Raw genomic sequence first — 15,042 nt, 5'->3', positions numbered from 1 at the left:
GATCTCCTCCCAAGCCATCGCCCAGCCTGCATTCTGCAGCAGCCTTGGGAACATCCATGAAGGCTCAGGGACTCCACAGCTCATCTGTGGTGGAGGACAGGACAAGTTATTGAGATGAGATTTGTCACTGGGACAGGATAAGCAGGGGCAGGACTCACAGGACCAGGTTTTTATTTCTGGCCTGCTGGATGATTATGGATGAAAACTCAATTTCCCACTCTGTAAATTGGGATTAAGCATATTGGCCTTTGTAAAGATCCATCAGATAGAGATATCTGTGTATTTAGAAGAGAGGTAGCACTGATATGCCTGGCATTTATTTGCATGCTTTAAAGCACAGCTGGATTTTTCTCTGTGTGTGTGTGGTGCACTGTATCATGGTGCTGCTGCCTCCAGAAATCACCAGTTAAATGAATCAGCACTGTGTGTGTCAGGACCTGAACTATTGCATTTGGTCAGTTATTGGAAGGATGATCAGACAGCAACAGGAATTTCTTCTTCTTTGAGGGCAGGCATCCAAAAGAGCACAATTTACCCAGTAACACACAGACCCCAGGCATGCCAAGCATTCCTCACAGGAAGCCCTGGGCTCTGCTCCAGCCTGGGTGTGCTGGGGTGGGCACAGCAGCGGGCAGAGGGGACAGGTCACACAGAGACAGAGTCACAGAGGTCAGAGCTGCATGGCTTTGAGGGTGTCCAGGGCACCCACGAGTGGGTGAAGGCAGCGAGCAGCACCCAGCTCTCACTGTTGGGCATCTCAGCCCATCATGTGCAGGTACTGTAGCAGTGAACTGAATAAATTTTTCCTCTCTTGATAGTATTAAAAACTTATTATTTCTGAGTAATTTTTATAAATCTTCACCAGCTACTGTGACCCTTCAGTCCCTTCACTGCCTCCTCTAGTCCCAGGGGCCAGGTCCATGAAGCTGAACCATGCACCTCCTCTGCAAACCAGAGTGCCAAGAGTGCTGTGACAGCAGGACTGGAAATCACAGGCAAAACGCTCTGCTCCGTGGGGAGGCTGGCTGCAGAAAGGAAACGATTCTGGCTTTTTCCTGCAATGCAACTATTCCTGACAGCTCCAGCCCCAGTATGACAAGAGCTGGGGTTAAGACGATCAGCTCTGGGATAAAGCTGGAGATGACCAGATATATTTAAATTCAGCAGGCAGAGGCCCTGCTGTGGCTGTCCTGGGATCAGCACCAGGACCGGACCCGCATCCCCAGCACAGGGAGGGATTCCCAAAGTGAGTGGCCTGGCCGTGGTGGGCACAGCCCTGCCGGGTCCCATCGCTGAGCACCTCGTGGGCACAGGCGCTGGGGAGCAGAGCAGGCTCGGGATGCCAGCAGAGGGAGCAAAGCGCCGGCTGGCACGGAGGGGAGCGCTCGGAACCGCCCGGACCCTCGGGCTGCGGGCAGCCCCTGCCACCGCCGCGAGGGCAACACATGGCACTGCCACCACGGAACACAGGTCCTACCGGAAAGAAAAATAGAACAGACACAGGAATGAGCCATCAAAACCAATCAAGCAGCGAAAGCTGATCAGCATCTCTAGATTTCACAACTATGGATGTGTGTATGTATAAACATATATATATATATAAAAAACCATATACATGTCGATAAAAAATCTTCCATTATCCCTTAAGGCATGTGATTGTTTTGTTAATTCCCAGGATGTAATCTGTTTTGCATTAAGTGGGATGTTAAGCATCTAATTGTGAAGCGTTGATAACCCATGGGAAATTCTATTACCAGATAGGCATCAGCTGAAGGGAGATAAAACACATCAGGCACTGAGGTGCGATTTCCAGGTGAGATCAGTGTTGTACCAGCACCAGGGCCTGCCAGGGATGAGCTGCAGGAGTGATACAGGTGGAAACAGGCGAATTTAGGATTTACAGATCAAAATCTGCTATTTCCAACTGCTCCCTGTTCCCAGATGTGCATGGCACTGACAATTTGCACCTGGGCTGATGACATAACTTGGAAAAGGACCCAAATTTCATGCATTTCATGTAAAACCCATTATTTACACCTACAAGTACCAGAGCATCTAAAAATACCATCAATTACCCACAAGTACCAGAGCAGAGACTGTAAACATGTTTTTTTGCCTCCCCTTATCTCCTCAAATGAGACCAAATTTGCCGGCCGGCCCTGCCGCGTGCAGTTCATGCCCTTGTAAGTGAGGATCAGACACATTTTTGCAATTCAAACTGAGATTATTGTCAGCCCAAGTAATTGCTTGATCTTGTGATTGGCAGCTTTACGTTCCTCCTGCCCGTGTACCTCACAATGTCTGTCACTGCAGACAAAGAGGTCTCTGAGCAGAGGCTCTGCCCTGTCTGCCCCAAGGTGTTACAGCACCCGTCCATCGAGCATCAACATCCAATAATAGGGCGTCAGAGGCTACTCCAGGTCCTGGCCATTGCTTTTGTTACTAGAACTCTTTAATTGTTATTAGACTGACTAGCAAGTTTGTCTGGAGTGGCACGAGCAGAAGGAAAGGAAAGCAGATCCCCCCGGAGCTGGGCGAGTGCTCCTTCACAGACACAGCATTGCACCAGCAGGGTCCTGTTATCTCAGTGACCTCCCAACGCTGGCTGCTCTGTCATGCTTTGGGAACAGCAGAAGCAGATGCAGAGATTGGGGGTTGCGATACCAACACCCTTTGAGCTCTTTGACCTCCAGTACTGTTTGTTTTGCTTGGCACTTCCCAGCGACCACGGCTCCTCCAGGGCAGCCCTGTGGTTCTGAGCTCCTGGCCAGAGACTGGAGGTGGCTGAGAACCTGTCCCCAACGCACCCAGCTGCCACCTGCCCCCCTGGTCCTTCGGATGGCCCTTGCATCAGCCCCTCCAGAGGCAGCAAGTGCTGCTGATGGACTCACAGGCAGCCCTTCCAGAGCACCCAGAGACTCCAAAGTAAGCACGTAGCACATCCACCTTTGTTTTGAATTGTGACAGCACTGAGGAGACATTCACAAAAAGAAAACCAGTTTCCAAAATTTCCTGATTATATGCTGTTAAAAAGCAATTGGCAATAAGTTCAATCTAGTTCTTTTAAGAAACTGTTTTTTTCCTTTGCTTTCTTTTCCTGTTGTTGTCAGAAGGTGGGAGAGGAAGGCAAGGAGAGAATGCAAAATTCCTACATATTTTAGGGACAAAAAGCAGTTGTCATTTCAGAAGGTATTTTTAAGAAACGTTCACTTCATCAGCTGTCAGGCAATTCTGTTCTGCACAGTGCTGCTGCAGGCAAGGCAATAACACAAACTGGTATTATATTGTACATAAAAATAAGGATATATTCTCAGCTGAATCAGAGCTGCCTTCTCACCAGGGCTCTGACAGTCCTGATGGGTGCTCAGGGCTGGTGACTCAGCAGCTACTGGTGACTCAGCACTCACAGAAATCAATGGAAGCACCTCCAGAACTTTTTGTAGGAGCTGAATTAGGCCACATTTCAGCCTGGTAAGGGAAACGCACTTCTGACAACTTGACTTTGTAGCTTCAAGTAATTTTCTCTGTCTGCTCTAAACTAGCTTCAACCGAATTTTCACAAAGACAGCATTTCCCCACTGGCTTCTTGACCCAAAATAGCCTGAATTTCAACACTTGCAGTTATTTGAGTTCAAATCTTCTATGTGTTGCTTGTAGTGACTGTAGGGATCTAAGAGACTTTTGCCATGAAATCCTTTGGCTTCAAACAAGCATTTATGAACACAAACCAATTTTTTTTCTCATTATCTTCTCTTCTTTCTATCTCCTTTTTTTTCCTCTCAAGATGGAATGTGCATTCTTTGGGTCAGAAAGCACTATCTACTGCCATTAGGACTTTCAGTTCATTGTTATTAAACAATGTGGTGGAGGTGTACCTCTGCCTCTCAGACAATTGCCACTTTTCTTTAGGATGAAATTCCTTAGTGGTTAAAATTCTTAACTTGTTAAAAATCTGAGGGAAAGGGAGGAAAAATACTCCGTTGCTTTGTAAATAATTGTGCCCTGCTCCTGGTATTTTTGGCTGTCTGGCTGCATTCCAGCCCTGTATCACTTCCCCACGTTCCACCCACAGGAGCCCCATGAGCAATGGCTCAATGCTGAGTTACCCCAAGCCAGTTCTGGTGACCCCACATTTAGAGGGCAAAGCCCTGCCACAGCTGTGGGCTCCTGCAAGCCTCATACGACACCTGAACCATCCTAAAGAAACATCCTCTTGAGCTAGTGACAACTTTGGGGTTTGAATGGAGATATGGAGGACCTGGCATTGTTTTGTGCAGTGGGCCTGGGAGGTGGGAATGACTCTAATGCCTCTTCTGGCATTTAAATCAGCAAGGCCCAGCCTGTTGGTGTTGGGCAGCCCCTCAGGCAGATGCCAGCCCTGCCACCCTGTGCCCACGCCAGCCACTCGGGATGGATGTGGGAAAACCACAGCACACCCACACTCAGAGTCACAGGCTCCTGTCCTGGCTGAGTCAACCCAGCCCCTTATTTTTGCAGGGAGGATATGCAGGATCTGATGGAGCTTATCACTTGTGCATGGGCAGGGAGCGGCTGCTTGGCTTCAAAGAGCAGATAAGGCCATCAAAGCAGAGCGCCTGTCAGCCCCAAACGCTGCCTCCTCACCCAGCAGAGCCAGCGCCACCTGGGCTCACGCTGCAGCCTGGCTTCAGGAGCCACTGAGGACTCAATTACTGTGCTTGCTGCTCACCACGGCTGGCAGGCTCAGCACAGCCTAGAGGAGAACAGCCACCCTGCTTTTTGCTGCCTGCCTGTGCAGCAGCAGCACCTCAGTCTGGAGCTTTGCCCTGTTGTACCTGCACCGTGGGCAGGGACCAGCTCCCCACCCTTCTGCTCCCCAAGAATGTCACATGAACACGTTTGGAAGTAAAGGAGTGGTGTCAGGACACACTGTGGGTCAAGGCAGCAGAGAAGGACACCTGGGAAAGGAGAGGGATCCTGTTTAATCCCAAGGACCCGTTCCAACAGAGAGCAGAAACAAGAAGCAGGCAGGGAAGGTGACAGGTTTGTCACCCTGGTGAGCACAGCAGAGGGGACTCACCACCAGTCAGAGGCAGACAGGATGCCAGAGGAGAGGCAGAAGTGGATGAAAACAAAGCAAACCTTCTCAGCTGACTCAGGGCAGGAGCAGGGACAAGACAATCTTCTGCCAAAGCACCGCCTCGGGAGGACTCAGATGGAAAGAATTTCTCTTGCGGGCAGGAGGGCAAGTCAGATACAGTATCTGAGCACAGCACCCCACCCTTCTCTAGGCTTGTCCTCGGGTTTGATATGCAGCGTGCAAACCTGGAATGCATTCATAAATAAATGTCAAATTCTCAGATGTATTGTCAGCCTTAAAGAAAATGAGCAAACTTAATTAAAAATCCCACTGTTTCTTTGACTCATTACCTGAGTCACATCTTCAGCTTTGCCTCTTTTCATACCTTTAACACTGAAATACATGTATCTTCACATTATACTTTATACACATTTTACATTATACACTGTACACTGAAATACATTATATCTTTAGCACTGAAATACAATGAACACTTGTAAACTCCAAGAAGTCAGCAGGAGATGCTCCAGTGTCTGAGGAAGTCATCCATAAGCTGTAGCAACAAGAGGCTCAGGAAGTCTGAGGAATCCCTGTGCAATACTCTCATGTGATAATGACAGGCAGATTGCCACTTACTGAAATCACAAGATGCCATGAATCCACTCCCATATTCCCTACCCAGTGAGGACATATTTGCTCCATCAGGTGACAGCACAGACCATTGGGCTCCTGATGTCTGTAACTAAAACTCTCCTCACGGTAGGCTGGTGCATTCACCCCTTGAACACTGTTTGCTCCAGATTTGTTCCTCTCCTCTGACCCACAGGATCCCACCTGACACTGAGTGTTAGAAGGAAGCCAGTTCTGGCACCACAAACAATTCCCAGGCTGCCATGTCCCATTTCTCCTGGCTTCAAAGGAGTGGCTGTGGGCAGGGTGCTGTGTGACAGGGCAGGGTGCTGTGTGGCAGGGCAGGTGTGTGACAGGGCAGGATGCTGTATGACAGGGCAGGTGTGTGACAGAGCAGGGTGCTGTGGGACAGGTGTGTGGCAGGGCAGGGTGCTGTGTGACAGGGCAGGGCAGGTGTGTGACAGGGCAGATGTGTGACAGGGCAGGATGCTGTGTGACAGGGCAGGGTGCTGTGGGACAGGTGTGTGGCAGGGCAGGGTGCTGTGTGGCAGGGCAGGGCAGGTGTGTGACAGGGCAGGTGTGTGGCAGGGCAGCATGCTGTGTGACAGGGCAGGGTGCTGTGTGACAGGGCAGGATGCTGTGTGACAGGCAGGCTGGGCTGCCCTGCCTCCCCCGGGGAGCCTGGCAGACTCTGTCCCAGCAGACACCCAGCAGCAGCTCCTCTGCCCCCAGCATTGTTTGTGCCTTTCCAACGAGGATGAAAGACGCTCCTGAATCCCAGCCTGGACCACAACTGACAGCAGAACCCGCAGAAGGCACCCAACCCTCACACAGCAAGGACAGACCTGCCAGGGCTATCCTGTGAGAAGGCTTCAGCCAAACCACAACAAACTCCACCATCTCCACAGGCTCTGGCTGAGGTCTGCTTTAAAACCCTTCCTTTTCCAGGACAACGCCCCTCTGGACCCATTTTGGTTCATCACAAAGACAGTGGCAAACATCCAATGATTTCAGTAGTAGGTGTGTTTTGGCAAAATTTATCACCAACAGGGATAACTGGAAGACTCGAGACATCCCTGTCCAGCACAAAAATAACCTGGCTGGTGGTTCTGCTGCAGTCAGGAGGCAGCAGGCTCTGGGGTTCAGCAGCAGCTCTTCCCACATGGAATAGCTGACCCACCAGGCTCTCTTTGAGATATATTTTTTGTTATTAAAGAGTTTCACCATTTTACTGTATCTTACTGGTTATTAACAAGGTTTATCATCGAGGTTTGTCACTAGAGAACAGGCACTTATACCTGATGAAACAGAAGAGAATGGGCCAGCTGCCATTGTGGTGCTACCTCTCATTTTTCACCAGTGGCCAAGGACGTGTAAGAGCAAGCAGAATCCACCTCAGTAATTTTGCAAACTAGGCTGTCAAGCTCCAGTGCCAGGAAACCTTCCTGTTGCAAAATGCAACCTAAATATCACATCATTTTAACATCTGCACTGCCTACTCCCAGCTAAGTTTAATACAAGCTGGCCTTTTTCAGCACAGAAGTACATGGGGCTGTATTTAGGCCCATGTGAGAAGTTTAGCAACCCTCTTACACTGTCTTTTCCCAAGAGGTAAGAATTTGGTCATAAAAATTTTACTCCAGAGTGGCATTTTGCAGAGACACCCCTCAGCTCAAGGGCAAATAGGCTTTGGCAGCAAAGTGGAAAACCTCCATTTCAGCACTGAGGTGGCCAGACTGTGACACCAGAGTCACCACCTCCCAAAGAAGTTTTTGCCTTCTCCTCCTCTAGACCTATGCAGTAATTCTGCTTGGTTTAAGGGACGCTAAAGGGCAGTGGGAATTTTCCCATCACTTTCAGAGCCCCATGAAAACATCACTCACTGCTCCATTTGCATTTGTTTGCTTTTCTGTACAGCATGATTTCATCTAAATCAAGCCTAAGCTCAGATAGCCAGCTCTGTTTGGTAAAGCACTATGTACATCAGCTTTAGGTCCCAGAATTTAAGAATGGACTTAAAAGCTTGGCTGATATCAGAACTGCACATCCATTTTATTCATTATTCATGACTCTGATGGTGCTGGAGCTGCCTTCAGAGAGCTCTTCAATACTGCTTTTGACATGCAGAATCACCAGCCCTTGTTGGCAACCACAGCTATTCCCCTCCACTCTGGGAATGCATTATTAATTGTGGAATTTGGATACCAGTGGATGTCCTTGCAGTTTCCAGACTCTCACAGTTGAGAAAGCAGGGCCCATAAAAGGGCACTTTGGGACTATTTCCTGCTTAGAAAACAGAGAAAATAAAAATTCAGCAATTCAGTCCACTTTGGACCTCTTGAAGAATGGAGACCAGGCTCTAACCTCAGCTCCACTGCTCATCCAGAACACATGCCGAAAAGTTAATGGAATTCCTTCAGACGTTCCCCAGCACGGCTGAGATCAGACACTGGCCCACACTGTCTGGGCCAGGAGATATTCTGAGCCAGACTCCTCACCCTCAGCCTTGGGAACATTTTCATAATGGAACACGATGTTTGCAAGAACTAGTCCAAAGGTGGCTTCTCTGCCTGTAAACATGTCAAGAGCGAATTGGCACGGCGGCTCCTCCATCCCTGGAATGCGCAGGAAATAGCTGTGACTGCACTTACCCAGAGAGCAAACAGCCCCATTCCCACCACCACCACGCTCCTGACATGTCACAGCGGCGCTGATAAAAGGCCACACCACACCATGTGCCCTGAAAATGGCTCTTAAAGCTCAGCCCAAGCCTTTCACTACGAGCTCATTAAAAGACAACCGTTCCCTCAGCCTGGCTGTGGGCACAGAGCAGAACAGGAGGGAATTGGAACCACTTCCAGTCCTGTATCTATGTGTAACCTCCCAGGCAACGTAAACCTTCACTTTGCTTGCCAATGTTGCCACACAAATCAGCACACCAGACTTGGCAGGAGTTTAGCCAAATTTGGCACAAGCTCTAAGTCAGTTCATTTCACAGTTGCTCAGAAAAACAAATCTGTATCATGAAGGTTCTTCAGAGCACTCACGTTTGTGTTTTGGTTCTGGAAGAATAAAAAAAAGAGCCAGATTCTGCTCTGATTTATTTTGGTGCAAACCCAGAGTAATTTTACAGGCTTTAATCCTCCAGGTTAAACTGCTTTCTATTCAATCACAATGTAGCTCTCAATCTGACACAAGGGATGATTAAATTAAGTGAGATAAGGGGGTTTTTACCATGTCATTAGCATCAAAATATGAAACCTAACACCATTTCTAGCTGGGTTATTGATTTTACTAAATTCTCTGTCAGAACCTTTATTTTAACAATCTTGTTTAAAAATAGTTAATTAACTGTTGGCAATACTTCACTCTGCACTAAGAATAAATAAGCAAGAAAAAACATAATTTTGTTTTAACTTTGAAATAATTTTCTAATTCACATCCTCTGAGAAGTGTTATTTTTTGACTTGTGATTTGATTTAAAAAAAAGTACTATCTGTGAAAAGCTATCAGTGTCTTCAATTTGGGGGTTTTTTGGTTTGTTTTTTTTTAATAAGGAAAGAGACACTGGAAATGTACTAGTTAAATTTTGCAATAAAAATAAGTTAAATATCTGACAGTACTGCTTTGTAAAGGATTTTAAAGGAAATCAAAATTGGATCAAAGCTATGTTCAGTACTACAGCATATTTACGGCAAGTAATTTATCATTCTTCCATTAAAGTGGGCTAAACTTGATAGCCAAAAAATAGGTTTAATTTTATTTAGAGTCTGATTAATTTCAGTAGTGAGGACTGCATGCTATTCGAATCACACATATTTTATATAACATCATGTTAATTAAAGGCCTAATACTACACTTGTACACGAGCCAGGCAGTGACAGGGAGCTCAGAGCAGAGCAGAGTTACAGCCTCACGATAACATCCAACAATACACAGCTCCTTAACTACCTAATGATGTGGTTCCTACTAACCACACCAACCTCTAGGAAATGGATTTTCTGTATTCCAGATGCTTACAAACACTACCCTGGCTGTAAACTCTGCCCACTTCAGATGCCAGAACTGAGCATCCTTCTTTGCAGGGATGGGGGCCGGGGGTTTGCTGATCCTGTGAATCCCCATCCAACTTCATGGCACTACAAAGCAAAGTAAAACACAGCAAAGAAGCAGAAACTTCGAGGGAGAAGATGACAATCTGGGAAAGCAGGGAAGATGCCAACCCACATCAAAGCTGTTTATGAGGCACAGTCACAAAATCTGAGAAACACCAAACATCGAGGTTCGAGCTTTAGAAGTCCTTGTCATTGTGGCTTTCAGGAATTCACAGAAGCACGTGCTGGGGAGGGAATGAGAGCTCAGATGAAACACAAGGGGTTTCAGAAAAAGATATTTCAAGCACAAGTTCTCTAACAGAAAAAGTAGCATGACTGGAAATCATGTTGTCAGGAAGGCCAAGTTAGCTGGGACAGTGTGGTGTTTGTGTGAAGCCTGTCAGGAGCATTTGATGCTAAATAACCCCAATACTCAGTAATTTAGAGATAGATCACCTCCTTGAAATGAAGCTAAGTATAAAATAGAAGTTGCCTAAAATAGGGGTTTGTGAACTGCAGTTACAGGAAAAGAAGGAATGTGACAGGCCAGCACCCCACTGCCTGGCTGGTGTGGGAAGGGACCAGAGACCTCTGCACTGCAATACAGCCCCACCACATTACACAGCCTCGTTTTTAGGTCAGTCAAGCTCCATCTTGATGATTATTAAGATATTTCTGCCACCTCTCCTTTTGCTGAAGGTGGCTCCAGAACCCCTCTGCTCTGCACTTGGAGACTGCCTCTAGTTTCCAATTTAAATTCATCCATGGCCAGCTTATAAATACTTGTCCTCTGGCCAGAACTGGGGTTCAAGCTAATTCAAACCCATTGAAATTAATGAGTTTTTTTCCCCATTGACTTCAACAAGCCTTGAATTAAGGCCCTGTGTGTGGACAAAAAGGTTTAGGGCAGTTTTTGTAAGAAGAGAGTTTTATCCTGTTGATTTTGGCCTCTCTCCTCAGCCTGCTGTGAACTGTCTGCCTTATTTTAATGCTGTATTCTCATCCTGCTCTAGTGCAAAACTCCTATTGAAATCCAGGACAGCCTTGCCAAGTGGTTATTAATTACTGTGGTTCTTGAGGCTCAGTCCTGCAAACTGATCTGCATGAGCTCAGAGCTTTCTCTTCAAGGATCTGCTTTCAGGATCTGGGCTGTAGGGCTGCAGAACTGAGCACCAAAGGGACTGATCCCATGTCACCCAGCCCTGCCACCCCGGTGCCACTGCAGCCCCAAGGAGCTCACAAGCCCAGCTCTGCTGTTTTCCTTGGAAGGCAGGGAGGGGGCCAGCAGGGAAACAGTCCTGCTCAAGCAGCCTTGCCTTGAACACAGAGCTTTCCAGGCCAAAATAACTTTTTGCTTGTTGGAGTTCAAGCACAATTGAGCTGTGCTGGAGGAGGGCACAGCTGAGCTCTGCCTCTGCAGTCGAAGCTGGGTTTTGTGGAAGCAACAACTGCTGTGGGATTTGTCTTCTGTGGCTGCAGCAAGGAATATTTCTTACCCTAAGAAATGCCAAGGTGTCACACAGGATGTATGTGAGGTCTAAAATGTATTGATATGTGGGCAATTTATTGTATTTCCAGCACCAGGAAATCCTTCTTTTATTACAAAATGGGATGTGGATCCCATGTGTGCCTTCATTACTGAACCTAGTATTTCGTGGTGCCAGGACTGCATTAAAAGCAAGTTTTAGGTATGTTTGTGTTGTTCATTTTGGCTATATGGTGAAAAAAACTGGGGAAGGATGCTTTGCAGTGGAAACAGAAAAATCTCAACTAGTTATTGAAAAAACTTATGAGCTCTTCAATTAGACCACAGGCATTTTAAAGGCAAGCAGGTCAGGGTGTACTTTACTCCCTGAACCTGAAATGTCAAAACAGTCATGTGACATATTTGCATTGAGTTACGTAGGATGAGTTTAGATCTCACTAATCTAGCTAGTCAGATGCCTGTAAAAATAAATATGAACCTAAAAAAGAGTGACATCAGCCATAAGTGCTTATTCTGCTCCAGATCTGGCAGGTAAAAACAGCAAGAAACCAAGTGCATTATGCTGTCTGGGCTCTGTGCCTATTTTTCATCATGTGGGGAGCCAGGCCAAATCCTTGACACAATAGCAATTTTTGCTCAATGCCAACTATTCCCAGGCTGGCAGTGCGAATGCAGAGCTCCTGAGGCATGGAACTGTAATGGAATCCACACTGCAACGAACATCCCTGCTCCAGGAGGGGAAATGGCTGCTGCATGTGAGGCCTGGATTCAAACACATGCTGTCAGGACATGAGTTACAGTGACAGCAGATGGGAACATCCTGGACTGAGTCACCCCTCATGCCAAGCCACAGGTAATGCATGGACTAGTGGCCTACAGAAAGGCTGGGAAGCAACTGTGTCAGAAGAAATGCTGAAGGCTCCAGTTCCAGGTGTCTGTGTGAGCTACGACACAGCAACTGTCACTCATGGTAAGTGGCAAGTGACATCTATTTAGATGAGCTCTACTCAGTCAGTGCCATGATAATAAAAGCACTTCACCTCACTGCACCCTTCCATGGAGACAGGAACATCTGACAATGGCTCAGGAAAGAGTTTAGCTGTTAGGCTGCTACTCACTGCAAACACAGAGAGCTTCTCCTCACCTTTATGGCTGATCATCATGTCTTCTATATTGAATAGTGGGTGGAATGACACTGGCTTAATAATAAAAAACATACCGAGATAGACAAGCTAAAAAATAAAATTATGTATCTGCCACCAACCAGCATGCCCAGCATATGTTCTGTTTGAAAAGGGAGACCCTTGTTTTCATACTAGAGAGTATGAAAGACTCTGCAAGTCTGCAAGTATGCAAGACAGATCAACCTGCTCAGCTGGGAAGACACCAAGCCCTTTCCAAACAGTTCAGAGTCAAAATGTCCTTAAAACTCATTGTGGCAGGACTAACAGTGTCCTCAGAGGTGAATGAATGTCCTGGAGCACTCAGAAAGGCAAAAGGCAACACCGCTGAGCACTTGTGTCCACAACACATGGGTATTGTCACCACAAACCATGGGACATCCTCACCCACCCATCTCCACCCACAGCTCATTACTGACACCAACAGTGCCTTTACCTGAAAAGGGGTCAAGAGGCTCCTTCCACCACGAGGCAGACACGAAGAACAGTACAGCTCTGATGATCAAGTGTTCCTACCCACTTTTTTATTCTAAGTGTTTGTGCTCACTTCTCATGCACTTTTAAACACCATTTTAACTAACAACTAAATAGAATAACTAAGAACAGGACACTAAGCCAGCAACATAAAGCACCCTGATTCACATCTCTCAGAATGGCAGCATCTGTACAGACTGGGCAGGAGAGAAAACAGGTTCTTCTCCATGTAATCTGGCCTTGGCAGCAGCAGTTTGGGTGGTTTCTGAAATCCCATTGCCTAGCACCAAGCTGGCAAGAGAAGAAATAGCCTCATCACTCTCTCTCTCTGCTAAGGGATGCATTCTATATTCATCTGCAATCAGGAGAGAGAATAAAGAAGAGTTTTTTGAGCTTTATGCAAAGTAGATTGAAAATTATCCAACTATTTAAAAATTACTTCAAGAAAACCCCAGAGTAGCAGTGATGAGCCACTGCATCAGGAGAGAGCTCCCACTGCCTGGGGAATGTTTGTGCTCCCAGGCACAGGCACCCTTTGGTGCACAGCCCCTCTCACACGTGGGCAGGGTGATGCTGCTCCTCAGCTTCACGGGCAGGTTTACCAGCACCAAAACAAGTCCTAAATGTATGTGTGACCCCATGGTACTTGAGATGTGATTCAGGGCCAAAGAGAGGGGTAAGAGGGGTAAGAGCCTGCACATGGAAACATCGAGGAGTAGCTGCAGTAAGGAGTGAGAGCTGATTCACCTGTCTGCAGTCTGCTCCACACAGGACTCACAGCATTCTTTCCAAAGCTCAGGCAAGAGCGTTACACTTCATGGCAAAACCATCTCCCACTGAGAGAGGGGACCACTCCAGCGTGCAAACTGCTCATGGGAGAGCAGATGCTGGCCCTGGCAGCTGTGCATGAGCCAGCCCCCACTGGGAGACCATCACATCCCTCACTTTCAGGGTGCAGCACCCACAAGGTGCTCCTCTGCCCCCGCTGAGGAATCTCCTGCCCTCCATTCCTCCTGCTCAGCTGAGTTAGAGGGGAAAGGATTCCCAACACCAAATAAGCCTCAGGCAGACAGCCAGGTTTCCAATCCCCTTGCCAAAGGGGAGACCGTGCTTCTGCTTTTCCAAGTGCTCTGTGATCTTGCACTTGCAAAGCTTCTAGAGGCTTTTTCCTCCCACTGCACATTAGCAATTCATTGAGTGGCTTCTACAGGTCTGGAAGGGAACAAGACAAACTTTTAACACACGCAGTGGAAGAACTGTAGAAGCCTCCCCAGGAGACCATCATTAAGCCCAGAGCAATAGGGTCAATAAACTGCTCACCCTCCAAAGATGGCACAGCCATGGTGGGCACAGGGTAAAAGAAGCTGCCACCTCCTAAGGATGAAGAGCTGTACATCTTCCAAAGCTCCCCAGACATCTTATTAGACTTCAGGAAAGTTACTTCTCTTTCCCAGTCTCCATCTCTGTAAAATGGTGATAAAACTTCATAGGAGGCTCAATTCATTAATTCTGAAAACATTCAAACACAACAGTAAAGATTCTCTGTAAATATGCAAATCCACAAACAAACCAGTATTTGTAACAGAGGAGAAACCACAGGTGGGGCTGAGAACATCCAGAATTTGCAATCTCCCCCAGCAATGTCCTCCTGCAGTTTCCTGGAAAAAGGCTGTTCTGATACATGCACTGCTCTTGTAATGTGAATTTTGTTCAATGGGCTAATATTATTATTTCTAAATTTACTAATACTGGATACAAAACCATCTGTATTCATGAAAACCTGCGCGTTTACAAGCTCTCACACACAGAAACAGAAGCCATTTCAAACATCATGCTGTATTTAGAAGGCTGCTTTGAAAATCTGGCTCTTAGAATCACCTTTGGTTGCTAAATAAACTTCTCTGGAGTAACCACAGCCCACACAAAAATAGTTACAACACAGTTTCATGACTTTAAGTGGAAATGGGTGTTGGTAAGAAGCATGCTCAATTTTTCTTCACTGAAGTTGAAATGTAAAAAAAAAATACAATATAAGCTCTGTAAGCAGATTCTTCATGGTAAACAAATATGCAGAGATGCAGAAAATGCTAAGTGATCATTTTTAGAACATTTATTTTT

The sequence above is a fragment of the Passer domesticus genome, chromosome 20, assembly GCF_036417665.1.
Source record: "Passer domesticus isolate bPasDom1 chromosome 20, bPasDom1.hap1, whole genome shotgun sequence".
Lineage (NCBI taxonomy): Eukaryota > Metazoa > Chordata > Aves > Passeriformes > Passeridae > Passer > Passer domesticus.
This window is presented reverse-complemented; position numbering follows the sequence as displayed.